The 24,018-nt window shown below is 37.4% G+C and overlaps 1 non-coding gene across 1 annotated transcript; it reads left to right on the top strand.

The window, feature by feature from the left end:
• The first annotated feature begins 16,749 nt into the window (after positions 1-16,749).
• Positions 16,750-16,858, top strand: LOC127742904 (small nucleolar RNA R71). The gene has a single exon (XR_008004259.1). It is a non-coding gene; the product is annotated as a small nucleolar RNA R71 (small nucleolar RNA).
• Positions 16,859-24,018: the final 7,160 nt, after the last annotated feature.

Raw genomic sequence — 24,018 nt, 5'->3', positions numbered from 1 at the left:
AACTCATTTCTGAGGTTATTTAAGGCAGAATTTAAGGAAGAGTCAACACATTAGAATCACTTCACACATTAGGACATAGTTTTAGTTAGAGAAGTAGTTAGAGTTAGTTTTTAGAGAGAGAAGCTCTCTCTTCTCTCTAGAATTAGGATTAGGTTTAAGTTAATCTTTTAGATCTAGATCTACTCTTGCTTCAATTTTCCATTTGCTTTATGAATTCTCTTGTAGATCTACATTTCTTCTCAATGCAATTGGTAAGTTCTTTGTTGTTTCATAATTGTTTTGCTTTTCCATTATTGATCTCTTGCCATTGTAGTTAGATCTCTCTTTAATTTTTGCAATTCATGTTGTTTACCTTTATTGCCTTCTATGTGTTTGTTGAAATGCCTCTTTTTCTTATGTGTTAGATTTTGTTCCTCTTGGCCTTGGTTGAGTAATTAGTGACTTCCCTAGGGTTAGACTAGGACTTGTGACTCAAGTTGATTACTTTCACTTGACCTTCCTCCATGAGTAGAGGTTAACCAAGTGGGAGCAATGAACAATTCTCATCATAATTGATAAGGATAGCTAGGATAGGACCTCTAGTTCTCATACCTTGCCAAGAGCCCTTTTTTAGTTGTTAGTTTATTTCCTTTGCCATTTACATTCCTTGTCTCTTATTCCAAAAACTCCAAAACACACCTCTAACCAATAACAAGAGCACTTTATTGCAATTCCAAGGGAGAATGACCCGAGGTTTAAATACTTCGGTTATTATTTTTAAGGGTTTGTACTTGTGACAAACAAATTTTTGTATGAAAGGATTATTGTTTGTTTAGAAACTATACTTGCAACGAGATTTCATTAGTAAATTTCTTTACCACACAAAATCCGTTCATCAAAAATGGCGTTGTTGCCGAGGAATTGCAATGGTGTTATATTATTGGTTATTATATATATGTGAATATTGTGAATATGCTTCTTTGTTGATTGTTGCTAGTTTTGGTAGTTTGTTTTTGTTATTTCTTACTAGTTTTGGTTTTCATTTTCCCTTGCTATCATGAATTTTCATTTTGGCTATGATTGTGATTACAATTATGTTGTAGGCAATGGAAATTTCAATGATAACATGCATCAAGGATGGGACAATCAAAGGTGGGAGGAGCCATATGCATGTGATCAATCCTTTTGGCAATAATCTCCACCAATGCACTATGAAGAAGAGCCATTCTATGATGCATACCAATCCAATGGCTATGGTGAATTTTCTTGTGACTACCAAGAACCACCACCATATGCCTATGAGCCATATCCTCAACATAACCCTCAACCATACTCACAAGCCTCTTTTTACCAAACACCTCCATATGACCCTAATCCATATCCACCATATCAACCACCTTTTGAGCCATATAAGCCACACATAGAACCACCACCATTCTAATATCAATACTTCCAAGAACCACCACCTCCACACCCCTACCAAGAAGAACCACTTTCCTATCATGAACCCTTTCTCCAAAATAATGAACCCTCTTATCCACCCCAATCTATAATGGATGAAACCCTTAGTGTTCTTTTTCAAGGGCAAGATGAGATAAAAAGGGATGTGCAACAATTTGTGGCTACCTTGACCAAGGTAGTAAGCCAATTAGCCTCCCAATGCTTGAGTACTCAAAGCACTCCTGCGGTCATATGTAGAGAATCAATTGAAGAGCATAGCATAAAGGAGAGATTGGAAACTCCGGTGGAAAAGGAGGAATGCGACTTCGTGTTAGAGCAATTGGAGGAACCTATGCTTGTTAAAGAAGAGGAAGAAGTGGTTGAAGACCTAGGAGATGCGAAATTGCCATGGGAATCTAAAGTTGAAGAAAACCTCTCCAAGAAGATTGAATTTGATGTTAAGGAGGAGAGTGAACAACCTCCAAAATAATCCTTGAAAGAAGACTTAGAAGGAATGAAGCAAGAATTGAGTTCCCTTGGTGATGAAGATCATGCATCCAACCTTCTTGGTGGTGAATCCTTTGAACTTGAAGAATCTTCTCCCAATGAGATAGAGAGCAATATAGAGATAGATTTCTCTCTTCCTCCTATTTATGAATTGAGTGATGGAGAAGAGTTAGATGAAATTAATAAACAAAGGTTAGAAAGTGAAGAAGTTTGTGAACAGGTGGACGCAATCAAGGAAGAACATAAGGGAGTGGAGCGTGCCAGGACATTAGAAATACCTCTCCCCAAGCCACCACCATCCATTCTTTCATTCAAGTGGGTAAATTCCTTATACTTAAGCTTTATTATTCCCCTTGAATATGGTCTACTTGAGACGGATGGTCAACATAGACATATTTGTGGCTTTAAGAGTAAAAGAGAGATGGTTAGTGGTTGAAAACATCATTCTAGGTTCATTATGGTTACATGTTCAAAGCCTAATTGCAAGGTTTGGTGTAGAACTAGATTAGTTGGGTCTAAGATGATGTTTGGTCACTTAAATGAGAATTCTAAGGTCATGCCACCCAAATGGAATAATGATGATCAATTTGAATATGGGTGTCGAAATAAGATACGAGATCCGGGCATACATGAAGACCAAATTTGGGAGTCCCTAGCTTGTGAAGAACTCCATCAAAGCTTGGAGATATTGATCTTGAATGATGGAGCTTATTGGAAGTCCAAGCATTGGTGGATGTTCAAGGATGAATTCAAGCACGAGCCACCTTGAGAGGAGCTCCCCATAAGTCCAAATTAAGGACAATAAACAAAAGAGCTAGGTGGGAGACACCCCACCAAGGTAAATTCTTTTCATTTTTCCCTTTTGTACAATCGGTAAAAGTAGTTTAATTTCATGTTTTGTTTGGTTTGTTGAGTTTATTTGATAGTTTGGTATGCTGAATAAGGCTTTATGGTGTTTTGGTAGCTGTTTGGAGGTTTGGAATGCTTGGTTTGGTGCAAAAACATGAAAAATTTTGACAAAACAGAGCACCAACCCACGCGTACGCGTGCCCTAAGAATTTTCAAACATCCACGCGCACGTGTCATCTATGCGTACGCGTGGATCGAGAAGTTTAACCCCTCCATACATTCACCCGAGAGTTGCGCCTGTACTGTGCGAACATTGTGCCTGAGGCACTAAACAACCCACATGTAAGCATGAAGGACGCGTATGTGTCACCTCTCTGGTTTGCCATGCACGCGTATGCACGTATCACGCGTACGCGTCGCCTCCATTTCGCCACCACCCACACGCACACGTCATGTACGCGTATGCGTGGATCACCTTTTCTCAATACTCTTCTTTTCTTCTTTCCTTCCCATTTCTTTCCTTCTTTCTTCTTCCCTTCTCCTACTCCTCATCCAACACTTCCAAACACCAACTATAACCATTCTTTTCAGTTAATTAGTTGTTTAATTAGTTAAATTTTCATTTTATTTTCTCTTTTTCATACTAAGTGTTGGATTAGTAATCTTGTTTACTATTCACTGCTGCTGATCATTGATAAGATGTTATCTTAACATCATTGTTGTTAAGTTTTATTGTTGGTTTATTATTGAGGTTACAATTTTGCTACTTGGTTTTGAGTTTCTCATACTTAACTTTTGTGAATGCCAAGTACATGTGACATTGCCTTCAAGCATGTTAGATTTTTTTTGAATCGCATGATTTGGCCACCATGTGATTTAAACCCTTTTCTTTGATTAGGCAATTCCTTGGTGGATATTGTGCATTTACCTTAATGCATTGTACTTCTTGATCATATGCATTCATATGTTTTTAGCTTGAATGCTTTCATGCTTCTTTATATCTTGTTTGGTTGTTTTTGACCAACAAGTTTAGAGCATCTCAAGCACACTAGAATGTATGAAGTGCATGCTCCTTTTTGTATAATTTGTGACACAGCTCTGTATGCTAGTGTGTGTTCTAGACCGCATGCATCTTATGATTCACACACCTATTTCTCACTAATGTCACACTAATTCACCCACTCAATTCTAGTGATTTACCTCATTCCAACAACTTGAGCTTCCTTGTTTTCGTATTTACTTGTCTTACTATCCTGCCTTCTACTTTCAGGATGAGTCACTATAAGCAAAAATGGAAGCGGGGAAACAGAACACGCAGCAACCGGTTGACCTACTAGCTAAAGGTAGCAATTCGGAGAGTCGTCGTACCCCCTTGCTCATCTTAGATTGCACCGAGGACGGTGCAAACTTTTAAGTGTGGGGAAGTCGTCCGACCGTTCGGCGCTTATGGGTGACAAGTTCCTAATCCTAACACTTTTGCATATCATTTTTAGGACTTTTAGGATTTTTAGTTGCATAGTTGCATATATATGTATAATAAGCTTAGTCAAAATGATGAAATTTTTCAAGGATCTATTCTATAGAGCATCTCAATTGATTTGAGTGAAAAACTTTTCATAGAACTTGCTTGAATTATTTATTTTGTGGATCATGTTTTTGAGCTAAGAACACACAACTTTGGGAGTTTTGAGCCTAATTGTGTGGTTACATCTTATAACCACTAATTTTCCTTCTTGTGTGCATTGTTCTCTTCCTATGATTGTGATCTTTGATTTGTTTGATTTTTTATGTCCATTATTTTGTGTACTCATGCACTTATATGATTGAGGCCATCATTTCATTAGCTCGCTTGCCCATATAGCGTACCTTTTATTAACCTTTGTTAGCCAACTTTGAGCCTATGATTAACCCACTTTATTCTTAATTTAGCACATTACAAGCCTTAAAGCAAAAAACAATAAATGTCCTTAATTTGGATCTTTGATTAGCTTAGGCTAGTGAGTGTGAGTATTATTCAAGTGTGGGAAAACTTGGGACATTGGTTGGGATAAAAAAGGTGTTTTGTATTTTTTATCGGGAATTTAGGAAATTGGGTACATACTCATGTATTAATCAAATGTTAAACCTTATGCATTGATGTTCTTGTATATAGTTTAAAAGAAAGAAAAGAAAAAAAATATGAGAAAAACAAAAAGAAAAAAAGGAGGAAAAGAAAAGAAAAGAAAAAGAAAAAAATATATATAGGAAAAGAAAGAAAAAGAAAAGCAATAAAAAGTGGACAAAATGCCCCAATGTAAAGCTTAATAAAGATCAATGTATAGGTGTTGTGAAATGAAAAGAAAATGTATGAGTACGTGAAAAAGTGAGGAATGGGTAACTAGGTTAGTACATAATTGTATAGGATGTCATAGGTTGGGTGGGAAGTCTAAGCTTATCAAATATTCCAATTTCAAGCTCACTTGACCAAATGCATCCTACCTTGACCCTAACCCCATTACAACCTATGAATAAAACCTCATGATAATTGTATGCATGCATGAAATAATTGTTGATTGTTAGATGAGAAACAAATCTTGGAAAGCATTATTAGGAGAGAATTGAGTGAATCAACCCTAAACACTTGAGCGAATAGAGTGTAAACACGTTCCGGTGAGGGTTCGATTGCTCAATTACATGGTTTCACCTAGAATCATCACTTTTCATGCAAGTTTGTAAAGATATTTAATAACTCAACTCAATTGTGGATTTGATTTGATTGCTATCGCTTTAGCCCTTAAGCTATATATGTTCTCTTGGGAATTGATTTATTTTCACCAAATACTTGCATCTATATAGATAGTTGCATATAGATAGGTTGCATTTAGTTAGTTGTTACATTGAATAAATGTTGATACCCTTTGTTTTCTTCTTGATTTAGCATGAGGACATGCTAAGATTTAAGTGTAGGGAGGTTGATAAACCCCAATTTGGTGGTTTATCTTGTGCTTAATTTAGGGGACTTTATCACCTTTTACCCATATTTATCAAATGAAATAGCATGTTTTTGTATATTTTCCTTTATTTGTGCTTAAGTGGGAAAACATGCTTTTTAGACCTTTAATTAGCTAAATTTAATTCACCTTTGATTCCACTAGATGCCTTGATATGTTTGTTAGTGAATTCAGATTGGAAAGGCTAGGAATGCATCAAAGGGGTGAAGAGGAAAAGCATGCAAGTGGAGAACTCACGGAAAAACAAGGATTTGGGATGAACTTATCGACGCGCACGCGCAGCAGACGCAGACGCGTGGAAGGTGACGTCGCATGGCGACGCGTACGCGTACATGGCGCATACGTGTGGAAGCAAAATGCCAAGCAACGCGAACGCGTACATGGCGCATACGCGTCGATGCTCGCACGTGACTCACTTAAAGGCAAAACACTGGGGGCGAATTTTGGGCTTCCCAGGCTCAGATCCAACTCATTTATGAGGCTATTAAAGGCAAAATTCAAGGGAGAGTCAACACATTAGAATCACTTCACACATTAGGACATAGTTTTAGTTAGAGAAGTAGTTAGAGTTAGCTTCTAGAGAGAGAATCTCTCTTTTCTCTCTAGAATTAGGATTAGGTTTAGATTAATCTTTTAGACCTAGATCTACTCTTGTTTCAATTTTCCTTTTGCTTTATGAATTCTCTTGTAGATCCAAGGTTCTGAAAATCGGTTCGAACCGGTCGGTCGAACCGGTTGAACCGCAAACGGATGGAAAAAACGGTTCGGATAGATGTCAAAATCGAAGAATTAGAAAATCGTCATTGACCCGTCGAACCGGCCAAGAATCGGTCGGTTGAACCGAACCGTGACCCGGCCGGTTTTTTGAATTTCACCAAAACGTCACCGTTTGGGTTGAGGAACCCTACCCAAGTACCCAACGTCCCAACCGTAACTCTCCAAAATGGCAAACACACGCAGCACTCCCTTCACGCCATCACCCTTCCTCTCATCGTCATTGAGCTCCTCCCTCACTTCCCTCCAGCCACTGGCAAGCCAACGCCGCCGTCACAGCTTGGAGTTTCTAATCCACCGTCTCAACGTGGTTCCCCTCCATCGTGCAGCCATGCTTGAGCTTCGAAACCACCAATCCACCATAGTCGGCCTCGCCTCGCCTCCTGCCTCTGTCGCACAGCCATTGTCCTGCCAGCGCCAGCTTTATTCCACCGCGTCAGTCCTTTGGTCGTGCCCTATCCCCATCTCCCCTTCTTGCTACTGATCTGCTCTGCTCTAGCATCTAGTTCTAGGTATTAATTTCTTTTTTAAACTATAATTGTTGTTGAGACTTGAATCATGCTCTTATCCCTCGCAACACTTTCAAAGCCACGCTTCACTTAAGGGACACTCTTCAAAGCCGCCAAGGATTTTCTTACCTTCGCTGCTGATTGTAGTAAGATTTTCATGGTTAGTTATTCTAATCTCCCCTTTAATTCAATTTATTTTTTTCCCATATAATCCATCAATTTTCAGAGAGAGGTTTAATCTTTTGCAAGTTTTGAGAGGGACCAAAGTATGACTAAGTTCTTCAAAACTGAGGTGGTGTGAAGCTTTGACTATATAAAATAATAATAATTAGTAAAACATTAAAATAAAGGTTCGAGAGCCTTCTGATTAAAATAATATCATCATATATGGTATAATTGGTATTATATTAATGCACAAAAACGATGAAGTTAAAGAGCAGGTTTGTGTATATTTGCATCATAATAATCTTGCTCAGTTCAGAAGATGTCCATGCTATTGAAGAAGATAAAAAATTATGTTCAAATTGAAAATCTAGTTGTGTATGATAATGTAGGAGGAAAGGGCCATTCTTCAAAATCCAGAAAACAAGTCGCAAATGAAAGGAATCATCATACGCCTGTTATCTTAAAGAATTTCAATGTCCTGTTTCAATAAAGAATCCTGTCATTGTTTCAACAGGACAGGTATGCCTATGTTTTATCTTTTCTGTAGGGATATTTATAGTTTGTATTTGAATGAGATGATGCTATTGGTTTATGTTTTAAGGGGTTTATTTATATTTTTTTATTATAAAACGGTTTTTTTCGGTTGAACTACGGTCGAACCGGTTGAACCAATAAACCATCAAACCAGTAGTTAGAACGGTTCGATGACCGGTACGGTTTTCAGAACCTTGTATAGATCTACATTTCTTCTCAATGAAATTGGTAAGTTCTTTGTTGTTTCATAATTTTTTGCTTTTCCATTATTGATCTCTTGCCATTGTAGTTAGATCTCTCTTTAATTCTTACAATTCATGTTGTTTACCTTTATTGCCTTCTATGTGTTTGTTGAAATGATTCTTTTTGTTATGAGTTAGATTTTGTTCCTCTTGGCCTTGGTTGAGTAATTAGTGACACTAGGGTTAGACTAGGACTTGTGACTCAAGTTGATTACTTTCACTTGACGTTCCTCTATGAGTAGAGGTTAACAAAGTGAGAGCAATGAACAATTCTAATCACAATTGATAAGGATAGCTAGGATAAGACCTCTAGTTCTCATACCTTGCCAAGAGCCCTTTTCTAGTTAGTTTATTTCCTTTGCCATTTACATTCCTTGTCTCTTATTCCAAAAACCCCAAAACACACCTCTAACCAATAACAAGAGCACTTTATTGCAATTCCTAGGGAGAACAACCCGAGGTTTAAATACTTCGGTTATTATTTTTAGGGGTTTGTACTTGTGACAAACAAATTTTTGTATGAAAGGATTATTGTTGGTTTAGAAACTATACTTGCAACGAGATTTCATTAGTAAAATTCTTTACCACACAAAATCCGTTCCTCACTCATACCAATGATTTCCTACCTATCCAGTAACGTTTTATTTATTTATTATGTTTTATGCATTTTTCGTGACAAACTATAATTTCTATACACCTAACTAAGATCTGCAAGGTAACCACTGCTTGCTCAAACCAACAATCTCCGTGGGATCGACCCTCACTCACCTGAGGTATTACTTCGATGACCCGGTATACTTTCCGATCTATCTATGCGAAACGTGTGGAACCAGTTTCATGCACCAATGAGGTTGGTTCTAACCTCTCATGGTCTTGGAAAAATCTCTTGGAAGGAAGGAATGATCTAGAGAAAGGTATCAAATGATATATTGATAATGGTGAAAGAGTGAGTATTAGATATGACACCTGGTTTGCTGACAATCCCTCATTCAAAATTCTTCAATACCAGGAGATTGATCCTACTCTGATATGGGTTAAACAACTACTCAGTGTGGATGGGAGCTGGAATCAATCCATCATTTTTAACCATTTCAATCAAATAGATGCCAGAACTAAGGTTGCGAGAACCAAACCAGTCAATGAACCAATAAGATAACTGGTTTACTGATTTAATGGTTTGACTGGAGTTCAACCAGATTTCAACTATTTTAATTAAATATTAATTAAAAATTCAATATGTAATTTTAAATATTTATATTCATTAATTTCTAACATAATAAAATTCAAAATTTCAGAATTTCACATAATAAATTATTCATAATTTATCAATAAAAGTTCAAAAATAACGTTAAACATCAAAGTTATAACTAAAGTAGGTCAAAACGTATGTAAATGACAAACACAATATTCTACCACCAAAAAAATATTAACAACCAAATTTTTAACTAAACAAAAGCACTAATCATTTTTAACTATAATGGTCAGCAAATATCACACCCCATGTTAGAATTTGCCACTTGCATAACAAAAAATGAAACTTGCATTTACAATGCAAACAAATAACAATACAACACAACATATATCCCTAAAATGGAAAATTTGCTATTCTTTACATGCATAAACAACACACGAGGCACTAGTCTAAAGTCTAAACTTTTGTTTCTTACTGATCATGAACTAAAATGGGCATAAACAAAATGGGTAGACACCATTTCACTAAGACATGTTCCTTTGAATAAAGAGAAGGTAAGGAGAAGGCAAGATAACAATAAATGACTATATCCTACTTATTTTGTGCCAAAATAGGAAGTGTGAAAATACATGAAGCATAGCCTCAAGAAACATTGCTTCAGTGGGTGGCTTGGCTTGGAGTATGATCCACACTGCCACCACAACTAAATGAACCACTAGTTGTTGCTGCCACCTAAGGGCGATTAGACATGTCGCATCCCCTTCCACTTTCTGCATAGCCATAAACATAACCCCTTCCATAATAACCACCACCATGAGAACGTCCACCATGGCCTCCCTAGCCACCACTAAATCCAATCATTAACAAAATAAAAAAATCCATCTAATTAGCAAATCAATTATTAACAAATAACAACAGTAAAACCAGCAAGCACAAATGATACACGAGGAGACGACTGTGAACATAGTATTATCAAAATTTAAGTATTATCAAAAAATCAAAATTGAAGTCACAGTGTTTACTGGAGACATAGAGGAAAGGGAGTAACAGCGACGACAGAGGAGACAGCGACACTGGCGAACACACAGAGAGAAAGAGAGCTCGGCAATGACAACGATGCGGTGCTGCAGGGCTGTGGGGGCTATGGTGGCTGCGGGTTGCGCGATTGGAGAGCTGGGTTCTTCTTTCAATTTCAAAATTTCACTTCAGTTTCAGAGATGAGAGGAGAGGAGTGTGGGACTCGGGGATTGGGTTGGAGGCCGTTGGGCATTTAGGGTTCTCCTTATTTCTTTTTCTTTTTTAAGTGAAAAAGGTACCGGTTGGAGGGTTTCTATTAAACTGCAAACCCTTCAAAAAATCAAATTTTCAACTAAACAAAGACACTAATCATCACCAATCATTTTTAACCATAATGGTTAGCAATTATCACACCCCATGTTAGAAACTTGCATTTACAATGCAATCAAATAACAATACAACAAAACACATATCCATGAAATGGAAAACTTGCTATTCTTTACATGCATAAACAATACATGAGGCACTAGTCTAATGTCTAAACTATTGTTTCTTCTTGATCATGAAAAAAATTGGGCATAAACAAAATGGGTACACACCTTTTCACTAAGACAGGTTCCTTTGAGTAAAAGAGAAGGTAAGGAGAAGGCAAGTGGTGTGCGAAATTGAACTCCGCACAACTGAACCGGCAAGTGCACTGGGTCTTCCAAGTAATACCTCAGGTGAGTGAAGGTCGAATCCCACGGAGATTGTCAGATTTAGCAAGCAATGGCCACCTTGTAAATATTAGTCAGGCGATTAGAAAAGATGGTTGTTTGTTAAGAAGCATAAACGGAATAATAAAGAACGAATTACCAGATTAGTGTAAAAGCAGTGATGGACAATTAGTTAAGGCTTCGGAGATGCGTATTCTTTCCGGATTACCTTTTCTTACTGTCTACTTCAACAACGAATGACTCATTCAATGGCAACTGTAATTGACTAACTCATGTAGCATCCTCATCAAGTTAGTCTCCTCTAAACCATAGCAGTCCACCATATCCGAGCAACTCATGTAGCATCCTCATCAAGTTAACTCATGGCTTCCTGCTATAGTCGAAGGTGAAGACCTAAGCAATCCACTCCCCTTCACGATCCTACTCAAAATACCACAGACAAGGTCAAATCTTCTAGATCAGGGAACACTGCTTCTCATACTCTAGCATTGATGCCATAGAAACCTCAATAACCCACGGTCAGAATTTGACAGCATCTGCAGTCTTTTCTCTGTCTCTGAATCAGACTTTTCCAAAACTCCTCAATTTTAATCAGAATTCACCTAAAATCATCATAAAACACAACAACTCAAAGTAGAATCCAAAAATGTGAATTTTTCACTAAAACATATAAAAACATAATAAAACTTAAGCAAAACATAACTAAAACAATATGAAAATGATGCCAAAGAGCGTATAAAATATCCGCTCATCAGAACACCAAACTTAAACTATTGCTTGTCCCCAAGCAACCAAAAACAAAGTAGGATCAGAAAGAAGTGAAGGATATAATAAATCTCAGAGGTTTTCAAATGCTCAGTTCCAATTGATGAGCGGGGCTTGTAACTATTCACTTCTGAATAGTTTTGGCATCTCACTATCCTTTGAAACTCAAAAGTGTTGATGTCTTTAAGAATTCAGAATCCGGATGATATTATTGACTTTCTTAGTTCAATTCTTATTTATCCTTGAACACAGCTTCTTTTAGAGCCTGGTCGTAACCCCTAAGCGCTTTGTTTTCTAGTATTACCACTGGATACATAAACACCACAGACACTTAACTAGGTGACCCTTTCGGATTGTGATTCCGCTTTGCTAGATTCTCCAGCCAGTGGTGTCCAGAGTTCTTAGGCACACCCTTTTGCTTTTGGAATCATGACTTTAACTGCTCAGTCTCAAGCTTTTCACTTGACACCTTCACACCACAAGCATTTAGTTAGGGGAGGAGCTCAATTGAACTTTTTAGCCCAAGATTTAGTTTCTTTAGACCCTCCTAACCATTGATGCTCAAAGCTTTAGATTCTTACTCTTTCCGTTTGGTTTAAAGAGCGATTGGCTTTTTCTTTTTTTCTCACTTACTCTTGCCTTTTGGTTTAAAAAGCTATTGGATTTTTTCTTTTTCTTTCTTTCTCTCTTTTTTTTCATTTGTTTCTTTTTTTGCTACTTTTTCTTGCTTCAAGAATCAATAATTAGATTTTTCAGATTACCAATAATACTTCACCTTTTCCATCATTCTTTCAAAGACCAACACACTTAACTTCAATATCAAATATGCATTGTTTATTCATGCATTCAGAAAGTAAAAGTAATGCCACCACATCAATTAATTGGACTATTCTTATTATATAACTCGAGTTTATGCATCTTACTTCTCTTTTTTCAAATAAAATTTTTCTTTTAAGTATGGTGAGAGATGCATGGAATATTTCATAGCTTTAAGACAAAACAAAGCATGATCATGCACTTAGAAACAGATAACAGACAATGAAATACAATCAAAAACAGAAAAAATAACATAGGCAAAGGGGGTATGGAACTTGACCACCTTAGTGACGGTGGCTACTGCTTCCTCTAGAGAATCCAATGGAGTGCTTGATTTCTTCTATGTCATGTCCCTGTCTTTATTGCTCTTTCCTCATGGCTCTTTGATCTTCTCTTATTTCATAGATGATGGTGGAGTGCTCTTGGTGTCCCATCCTCACTGATCGAAGTTAGAGTTTAATTCTCCTAGAGAAGTATTCAATTGATCCCAATAACCTTGGGGTGAAAAATGCATCCCTTGTGGCATCTCAGGGATTTCTTATTGAGGCAGCTCCACATGCTCTTACTGTAGTTCATGTGCCGGTTCTCTAACATGCTCCATCCTTGTTTTAGTGATGGCTTGTCCTTCTCAATGGGGATGTCTCCTTCTATGACAATTCCAGCTAAATTGAATAAGTGACATATGAGGTGAGGGAATGCCAATCTTGCTTGGGTGGAGGTCAATTTTGCCACCTTTTACAGCTCTTGACGTATCACCTCATGTACCTCCACCTCATCCCCAAGCATGATACAGTGAATCATGATGGCTCGGTCAATGGTCACTTCGGAACGGTTACTAGTAGGGATGATAGAGCATTAGATGAATTTCAACCATCCTCTAGCTACGGACTTAAGGTCAAGCTTTCTTAGTTGGATAGGCTTGCCTTGAGTATAACTTCTATATTGTGCTCCTTCCACACAAATGTCTGAAAGGACTTGGTCCAGCCTTTGATCAAAATTGACTCTTCTAGTGTAAGGATGTGGGTCTCCTTGCATTAATTGTAGATGGAGCGCCAACCTTACACCTTCCGGGCTGAAATCCAATAGATGCCCTCGGACTAAGGTGTGCCAATTTTTGGGGTGTGGGTTCCCAGTAGTGTCATGATTTTTGGTGACCCACGCATTGGCATAGAACTCTTGCACCATTAAGATTCCAACTTTTGGGATAGCGTTGGTCAGAACTTCCTAACCTCTTCTCCGAATTTCTTGTTGGATCTCCGAGTACTCATTCTTTTTTAGCCTAAATAGGACTTCAGAAATCAGCCTTTCTTTGCCACTGCTTCATAGAAGTGGTCTTGATGAGCCTTAGTAAGGAATCTCTCCCTTTCCCAAGGTTCGGAGGTGGAAGCTATTGCTTTTTCTTTCCTCTTTCTGAGGATTCTCTAACTTTAGGTGCCATAAGTGTGAATGAAAAGCAAAAAGTGAGGCTTTTTCAACATCAAATTTAAAAGCATTGCTCATCCTCAAGCAATTATTAACAAAAAGAATGAATAGAGTAGAAGAAGAAGAGAATTAGTGGAGATAAAGGAAGTGAGAGATTCGGCCAAGTGGGGGGTATATGGTGTATGAGGGTTCGGTTATGGGGTGGGGTAATTGGGAGGGAAATATTTTGAATTTGAAGTAGGTGGGGTTGGTAGAAATGATTGGATGGTAGTGATGAAGGGTGTTGGGAAGAGAAAAAGGTGATATGGATGTGATTGGTTGAGGGTGTATGGAGAAGAATGTATATAGAGAAGAAAGAAAGTAAGAGAGAGAAGAATGTAGGGTAGGTAGAGATTCTGTGGGACCCACTGATCTTGAGAAGCTAAAGAATTCAAATTCCCTGCCCCCTTGCTGGCGTTGAACGCCCAGCCTCTGCTCCCTGGCTGGCGCTCAACGCCAACTTCCTACTCCATCTTGGGTGTTGAACACCCTCTAGGGACTCCTCCTTTGGCGTTCAACGCCAACTTTCTTACCTGATTGGGGCATTGAACGCCCTCTTTCCTCCTTGTCTGGCCTTCAACGTCAGCAAGGGAAGTACTCCAGGGTGTTTTGCTTTCATATATAAACGTCTCTGTCTCTGTTCTAACTACTGCACATGATCACAAACTCTAAAAAGACATAATTATGAAAATAAACTAGTATTAGGTAAATAAACTTAAGGAAAAATAGGAAGACTCTAGTTATGGTTGGGTTGCCTCCCAACAAGTGCTTCTTTAATGTCACTAGCTTGATGGTTAGCTCCTTTACGGACATGGATACGGGCACAGAATGTCACCCCTTACAGTGAGCATTTTTTTTGTGCTCTCATGGATATGCTCCACGTGTTCCAGAGACAGGACCTTGTTCATAATGTGCAGAATCACTAGGTTGTCTGTGAAGACAACTCTCATGCCAAGTAAGAGGCCTTTAGTGGGAATTTTCTTATCCCTCCAACCCTTAAGTACCTTCTTCTTAGTACCCTTATCCTCAGTGCTTGTGGATAGTTTCACAACACCAAACACAGAGTTGGTGTCTGGGGGATCTGTATAGCTCTGTACTAAGAGAAAGGGTTAGAAAACTAAGTGTTGCATAGTTGTCTCTCCCTTAGAGAAAGATTTAAGATTGGGCATCTTGAATAAAATGTGATCCTCCCATAATTATAGGACTAGCTCCCCTTTTGCTACATCAATTATAGCATTGGCTGTAGCCAGGAAAGGTCTTCCACGGATAATGGATTAATCCTCATCTTTTTTAGTATCTAAGATTCTAAAATCTGCAGGGATATAGAGGTTTTCAACCTTTACCAATACATCCTCTTGCAGGCCATATGCCCTTTTCCAGTGACTTGTCTACCATCTCTAATGAGATCTTGGCAGCTTGCACCTCAAATATTCCCAGTCTCTCTATTACAGAGAGATGCATGAGGTTTATGCTTGACCCTAGGTCACATAAAGCCTTCTCAAAAGTAATTGCCCCTATGGTGCAGGGAATTAGGAAGCGTCTGGGATCCAGTAACTTCTGAGGTAGTTTCTTCTGAACCAAGGCATTGAGTTCCTTCGTGAGCACTGGAGGTTTTTCCTCTAATGTCTCTGTTCCAAACAATTTGGCATTCAGTTTCATGAGAATTCCTAGGCACTGAGTAATTTGTTCATCCTTAGTTTCTTCTTCCTCATAAGAGGAAAAGTATTCTTTAGATTCTATAATCTTCAACCAGGCATTCAAGAGACCCTCTATGGTCTCCTCATGAGTTTTGGTTTCTTTTAGTTCTTCAACAAAGGAGTTCTTAGTGGGTGTTGAACACCCAGCTACTCCTACTGTGGTGTTCAACGCCAGGAGCTGTCCCTTTTTGGGCATTGAATGCCCAGTCTCTACTCTATTATTGGCGTTCAACGCCTCCAACTTCTCCTCTTTGGGCATTGAATGCCCAGCTTCTCCCTTGCTGGCGTTCAACGCCAACTTCTTCTCTTTAGTTTTGGCCTCAACTTCTACAGTGATGGCATTTCACTCTTCTCTTGGGTTTACTTTAGTGTTACTAGGAAGAGTGTTAGGAAGGGTCTCAGAGATTCTCTTACTCAGTTGACCAATCTGTACCTCCAAATTTCTGATGGAGGATCTTGTTTCAGTGATGAAACTATGAGTGGTCTTAGAGAGATTGGAGACTATAGTGGCTAGTCAGAGAAGCTCTTCCTAGGAGTCTCCATCTACTGATGAGAAGATGGGAATGGATTAGTAAGAAACCTATTCTGGTTTTTTCCACCTTGATTGTTATTGAAGCCTTGCTAAGGCTTCTATTGATCCCTCCAAGAAAAGTTAGGATGATTCCTCCATGTTAGATTGTAGATGTTGCCATAAGACTCATTATTGAGATTTCCTGAGGAGTTTTCCAAATAGTTAACCTCATCCATCATGGGTTGATCTGGATCATATGCATCTCCTTCAAAGGAGGTTTCTTGAGTGTTGTCAGCTGCAGCTTGTGATCCAGTCAAATGCTGAGAGATCATGTTGACCTGTTGGGTCAGTATCTTGTTCGAAGGCAATATGGCATTTAGAGTATCAATCTCTATGACTCCTTTCTTCTGAGCTACCCTAGTGTTCACAGGGTTTCTCTCAAAAGTGTACATGAATTAGTTGTTAGAAACCATGCTAATGAGTTCCTGTGCCTCTTCAGGCATTTTCTTCAAGTGGAATATACCACCAGCAGAGTGGTCCAATGCAATCTTGGACATCTCAGAAAGGCCATCATGGTCCAGTCTGAAATCATGTTGGGAGGACACCTTTTGATCAGTTGCTTGTACTGCTCCCAGGCTTCATAGAGGGATTCACTCTCTTTCTGTCTGAAGGTCTGAATTTCCACCCTAAGCTTGCTTAGCTTTTGAGGTTGAAAGAACTTGGTCAAGAATGCATTGACCACCTTTTCCCAAGAGTCTAGACTTTCCTTAGGCTAAGAATCCAGCCATAACCTAGCTCTGTCCCTAACAGTAAAGGGAAAAAGCATAAGCTTGTAAATTTCTAGATCCGCTCCATTAGTCTTGATAGTATCACAGATCTACAATAAATCAGAGATGAATTTGTTGGGATCTTCCTGTGGAAGTCTGTGAAACTGAAAGTTCTGTTGAACTAATGTGACCAATTAAGGCTTCAGCTCAAAGTTATTTGCACCAATTGCAGGTATAGAGATGCTTCTTTCATAGAAGTCAGAAGTAGGTGCAGTAAAGTCACCTAGGACCTTCCTTGCGTCTCCTCCACCGTTAGGATTGGCTGCCATGTCTGTAATTTCAGCTTCTTGTTCAAAAAGCTCTGCGAGATTTCCTCCGGAATGCTGTGCTCTTATTTGTTGTAAACGCCTCCTTAGAGTCCTCTCAGATTCAGGGTCAAGATCAAAGAGAGGTTCTTTATCTCTGTTCCTGCTCATAAACAAGAAGGAAGAATGCAAGAAGAATAGAAGAAAAGGATTCTCTATGTTAGAGTATAGAGGTCCTTTGGGAGAGTCAGAAGAGAAGAAAAGAAAAAAAAGATATCTTTTAGGTTAAAGGAGTTTTCAAAAATTAATAGAGAGGGAGGGGGAGATATTTTTAAAAATAGAAAGGAAAAGAGAGATGAAGTTTTTGAAAAAGAAAAAAGAGAAAGTAGTTAGGAAGTTTTGAAAAAGAAGAAAGAGAAAGAAAATAGAAAGAGAATAAAATAAAACAAGTAACTAACTAATAAACAAGAATCGAAAATAAAAGATTTGATTTTGAATTTTTAATTAAAGGAAGTAAAGATGTGGAATTGTAAAGTTTTAAATTTAAAAAGAAGATAAGATAAGAAGGACTTAAAGTAAGAAGATATGATAAAGATTTGAAAAAGATTTGCAAAGATAAGAATTGAAATTTGATTTTTGAAAAAGATTTGATTTTGAAATTTGAAATTTGAATTTTAAATTTTAAAATTTGAAATTAAATTTTAAAATTTGAAATTAAATTAGATAAGATAGGAATTTTGAAATTTAAATAAAGATAAGAGAAAAGATTTGAAAAAGATATGAAAAGATAAAATTTGAATTTCAAAATTTAAACGTTACTAACAAGAAAACAGCAAACTTAAAAACTTTTAAATCAAGATAAGAAAAGATAGTTAAGATTTTCGAAATTTTAAAGAAAGATAAAAGAAAAATTTTTTGGATTTTCGAAATTTAAGGGAAAAATAAAAACAACTAAGGGACACCAAACTTAAAAATTTTAAATTGAAATAAAGATAAGATAAATATTTTAAATTCAAATAAAGATAAGATAAAGATTTTAAGAAATTAATTAAAAGTTTTCAAAAATTAAAGATAAGATATATTTTTTAATTTTTTGAAATTTTAAAAAGATAAAGAAACACAAGAGACACACCAAACTTAAAAATTTTGAGATCAAAATACTAATAATTTCGAAACTTTAAAGGACAAACACTAAAAGGCACCAAACTTAAAAATTTTGAAATCAAACACAAGAAATTACCAAGAACAGATAGAATATCAAGAAGAACAACCAAGAACAATTTTCGAAATTTGTAAGAAAATATGAACACAAAAATAGACACCAAACATAAAAACTAGCATAAGACTCAAACAAAGAAAAAATTACTAAAGAAAAGAAAGGATTTTGAAAAATTTTTGAAGAAAGAAAACAAAAGACACAAACAAAAGAGCAAATAAACCTTAAAAAGTACCTAATCTAAGCAACAAGATAGTCCAGTAGTTTGTCAATCTCAGAACGATCCCCGGCAATGGCGCCAAAAACTTGGTGCGCGAAATTGAACTCCGCACAACTGAACTGGCAAGTGCACCGGGTTGTCCAAGTAATACCTCAGGTGAGTGAGGGTCGAATCCCACGGAGATTGTCGGATTGAGCAAGCAATGGCTACCTTGTAAATCTTGGTCAGGCGATTAGGAAAGATGGTTGTTTGCAAAGAAGTATAAACGGAATAATAAAGAACGAAATACCAGATTAGTGTAAAAGCAGTGATGGATAGTTAGTTAAGGCTTCAGAGATGCGTATTCTTTCCGGATTAAATTTTCTTACTGTCTATTTCAACAACGAATGACTCATTCAATGGCAGCCGTAATTGACTAACTCATGTAGCATCGTCATCAAGTTAGTCTCCTCTAAACCATAGCAGTCCACTATATCCGAGCAACTCATGTAGCATCCTCATCAAGTTAGCTCATAGCTTCCCGCTATAGTCGAAGGTGAAGACCTAAGCAATCCACTCCCCTTTCGTGATCTTACATACTCGAAACGCCATAGACAAGGTCAAATCCTCTGGATCAGGGAATGCTGCTTCTCATACTCTAGCCTTGACACCACAGAAACCTCAGTAACCCACGGTCAACGGGATTATATGTCACATATCCAAAGTCGTCCAAGCACGCTCTTGGAATCCGCAATGCATTCTCTAGCATGTGGTTTAATGCTATCCAGGCAGGACTCACACAAAACCTATGTAGAATAAAGATGATTGTCACCGGTCATCCTTAATTCAAGATATAAAGAACAAAAATGCACAAGAGAATGGAATCAAATGCGTATTGAAATAGAACAGTAATATTATTAATCCATGAGAATCAGCAGAGCTCCTAACCTTAGATTAAGAGCTTTAGTTTGCTCATGCTTTTACAGAAAGTAGTGTAATGTTCGAATGGGGGAGGAAGATGATGCTAAACATGGGTTATCTCCTCCTTAAATACTAATCTAATGATTAAGGATTGCAGAAAATAAGATAGACTAGGTTGATAGTGCAAAAATCTACTTCTTGGGCCCACTTGGTGAGTGTTTGAGCTGAGCTTGGGGTGAGTCCACGAGTTGGTACTCCCTTTTGGGCGTTGGATGCCCACTTTGCTTCCCTTTTGGGCATTGGACGCTAGCAGCTCCCTTTTGGGCGTCCAATGCTAGGAATGGGGTTGATGAGTATAGACTATTATATATTTCTGGCAAGCCCTGGATGATAGCTTTCCAATGCCATTAAGAGCACACCATTTAAACTTCTATAGCTCCAGAAATGCTCCTTCGAGTGCACGGAGGTCAGAATCTGACAGCATCTGCAGTCCTTTCTCTGTCTCTAAATCAGACTTTTTCAAAACTCCTCAATTTTAGTCAGAATTCACCTGAAATCATCATAAAACACAACAACTCAAAATAGAATTCAAAAATGTGAATTTTTTACTAAAACCTATGAAGCAAAACATAACTAAAACAATATGAAAATGATACCAAAAAGCGTATAAAATATCCACTCATCAGCAAGATAACAATAAATGACTATATCCTACTTATTCGGTGTCAAAATAGGAAGTTTGGAAATACATGAAGCATCAACTCAAGAAACACTGCTTTAGTGGGTGGCTTGGCTCGGAGTATGATCTACATTGCCACCACAACTAAAAGAACCACTGGCTGTTGCTGCCAGCTAAGGGCGATTAGACATGTCGTGTCTCTTGCATAGCCATAACAATAACCCTTTCCATAATAACCACCATCATGAGAGCATCCACCACGGCCTCCCCAGCCATCACAGAATTCAATTATAAACAAAATCAAAAATTCATCTAATCAGCAAATCAATTATTAATAAATAACAACAGTAAAACCAGCAAACACAGAAGGAACAATGAGGAGATGGTTGCGAACACAGTATTATCAAAAATTTAAAATCCAAGTCACAATGCTTACCGGCAGCAAGGAGGATAGGTAGTGATGGCAACAACAGAGGAGACGGCGATACCGGCGCGCGCGCACACACACACACACACACACTGGTGGGACGTGGGGGCTGTGGTCGCTGTGGGCTGCGTGATTGAGGGGCTAGGGTTCTTTTTTCAATTTCAAAATTTCACTTCAGTTTCAGAGATGAGAGGAGAGGAATGTGGGACTCGGGGACTAGGTTGCAGGCCATTGAGTATTTAGGGTTCCCCTTCTTTTCTTTTCTTTTTTTAATAAGTGAAAACGGCGCCGTTTAAAAGGTTTTTATTGAACTGAAAACCCTTCAAAAAACCGATCGATTTCGATAGTTTACTAATTAACCGACAGTTCGACCGATTATGTGATCAATTTTTTTGTCAAATAGTTTATGAAGCTAACTGAACCAACCTAGTAATCGATTTCTGATTAACTCAATTGAACTGGTCGATTCGATTCGATTTTTAGAGCTATGGCCAAAACAACCTGCAACATCCCAAAGGGCGAGAATGAAGATAAACTAATCTGGAGCTAAGAGAAAAATGGCTCCTATTCAATAACTACACGATATGAGGTAGCATTCTATTTCTATCATACTCATGAGCAACAATGCGATAGTAGATTCAGAGCATCAAGACTATAGTAGAGAATAATTTTGGAATTAAAATGCCAGCTGAAAATTCGAGTTTTTCTACCGAAACTAAATCATGAAGGCTTATCAACTATTATGGAGAAACTTTAGACGAAGCTGTGACAAACCTCCAATTTATGCTCCCACTGTTTTTATTAAAATTTAAAAGTAATTTTTATTTTAATGTGATAAGAAGATTATTCTTACTAAGATGTCTCACTTCATTTCATTTTACCCATATTATGATAATAAACACGTATGACTTTTGGAACTAACTAATTTCTGGTTATTACATTTATTATTACACTAGATTATCCCCCTGACTTCTTAATTAGAGATGTTATATTCAAGTCTCAAGAGAAGAAAAAAGAAATCTCGTTCAAAATCTCTACAGTTTTCTTTAAGCAATTTCATTAGATTACCGAATCCTATTTCAATTATATTTCAAAGACTCGTTATTCCAATAATCTAGACAAGGTTTCAACTAAACTTAAGTTAGTAATCCGATTGATATGTAATAATCCGACTTTTTAGTTATATATAATTTAAATTTTATTCTAGTCTTAAGTAAAATTTTTCATGGGGTAGTTGAATTAATGGAATTCTTCAAAATAGAGACGTTGTATATCAATATAATTGCCTTTAGGAAAATGGAATTTAAAATAGTTTTCAACTATTCCTTAATCAGATTGGAAGACTATATATGTATCTTGATTATTCATCTAATTAAGGTGCTCTATGCATGACCACTGAACATGCATGAAGTGAGACTTCCATGGATGCGTTGAATCCATTCTTTCTCACATGTACACGACATACATGTATCTTATTATCAAATTACTTTTAAGTTAATAAAGAATTTGTATAAATTTTATTTGGATATTTTTTTTGTCTTATATTAATTTTTTGTTTATATTATTGTTATGGCGAAAGTAATATTTTTGATAAAGATATTATCGAATTCTTTGACAAGCCAATATTCGACAAGTTAAACATCGATTATTGCCAATTGCCAAGTGCCAAAAGATTTCGATCAACTTTTAAATACATGTAGAATTGACTTTGGATTGGAGTCAATTACGTACTCCATTAGGTACTCTCGATTAATCAATTGATACAAATACTGAAGTCAAAATGGCAGACTCGACTGAGGTCAACTGTGTTCAAGAAGAGTGATGCACGAAAACTTATCTCTCAACTCCGAATTGTCATCAAGTAAAAACTCACAATAGAGTGAGATCAAATCCCACAGGGATTGATTGGTCAAACAACTTTAATTAGAGGAATGTTCTAGTTGAGCTAAGCAAAGTTGAGTTGAGAATTGCAGAAAATTAAATGGCGGGAAAGATAAATGACAAGGAATGTAAATGCTGAAAGTAAATGGGAAAATATAAATTGCAGAAAAGTGAATCGCAGAATCTTAAATGGGAATTTGGGAAAGTGAGCATCAAAGTAAATAGCAGAAATTAAAGAGAATATGTAAGATCAGAAATGGGGGATTCATTGGGCTTAGGAGATGTTGCATTCTCCAGATTAAATTCATCTTCATCTCTTTCTCAATCAATGCATTTATTGATCTCCTTGGCAATCTTAACTGATTGGATCCCAATTTCTTGGCAACCCAATCTCTCTAAGCTTGAACAATTGTCCAATTTCTTGATTAAATTGCTCATGGGAAGAGATGAAGTATGGTCACTGATTATACCACATGCATTCCCAAATCAAAGTGTTGGTAGGATTAAATGTCACAATATCCATCCAAACCCCAATTTGGTCCAGCATGAGAAAGCGTTTCTAGCGTGATCTCCTCATTTCTCTTCCAAGGTTCCGAGGAGATCCAGTTATGGAGAGTTTCTTTTCCAAGATAACTAACCAATTAGATGAAGATCGAAAGCTTTCTAGTAAAATCAAGAGAAAAGAAAGAGGAAGAAGAATGAAAACTACAATTGATCCATCAAATTACAATAGAGCTCCCTAACCCAATGAAAAGGGGTTTAGTTGTTCATAGCTCTGGGAATAGAAATAAAAAATGAAGAATGCAATCTAAAGTAAGCTAAATTGCAGAGAAAGTAAATACAGAGTGTTTACAAGTCTTAGATCCTCAGATCCAAATTCCGATCCCCCTTTTTAGTTCAAAATTACTCCTATATATACTACTCCTTTGCTCCTCTATCAGCTTTGCAAGTCTTGGATATGGGCCTTTGATCTTCAGTTGAAGCAGTTACAGACTTTAGTGGGCTTAGCTTTGCTTGCAGAAAGAAGTTGAGTCAGGCATGGTTTACAGTTAGTCAAGGCGTCAGTGGTGTTAACGTTAAGTGTAGATTCTGGCTCGAAGACGTTAGTGACACTAACTTTGTCACTAACGTCCCAACCCAATTGAGCTACGTTAACTCTAACGTTAGTGGCACTAACATGACCACTAACGTAGCCTTTCTAATCTTCAATAGTGTCATTGGTGCTGACTTTGGCAATGACGCTACACCATTTCCCTTTCTCCCACGTTAATGGTCCACTAACGTGGCCATTAACGTAGGCATACCATGACACGAAGGTGTCATTGATAATAACTTTGTCAATGACGTTGGAAAACTCTTTCTCTTCCACGTTAATGCTCATGTTAATGGCATTAACGTGGCCACTAACATGGGTATACTGGCCATCTCCAACGTCAGTGACAAAATCAGTGTCACTGAG

This window comes from Arachis duranensis, chromosome 1 (genome assembly GCF_000817695.3).
Source record: "Arachis duranensis cultivar V14167 chromosome 1, aradu.V14167.gnm2.J7QH, whole genome shotgun sequence".
NCBI lineage: Eukaryota > Viridiplantae > Streptophyta > Magnoliopsida > Fabales > Fabaceae > Arachis > Arachis duranensis.
The sequence above is the reverse complement of the archived record's forward strand: the minus strand, read 5'-3'. Positions and strand labels throughout refer to the sequence as shown.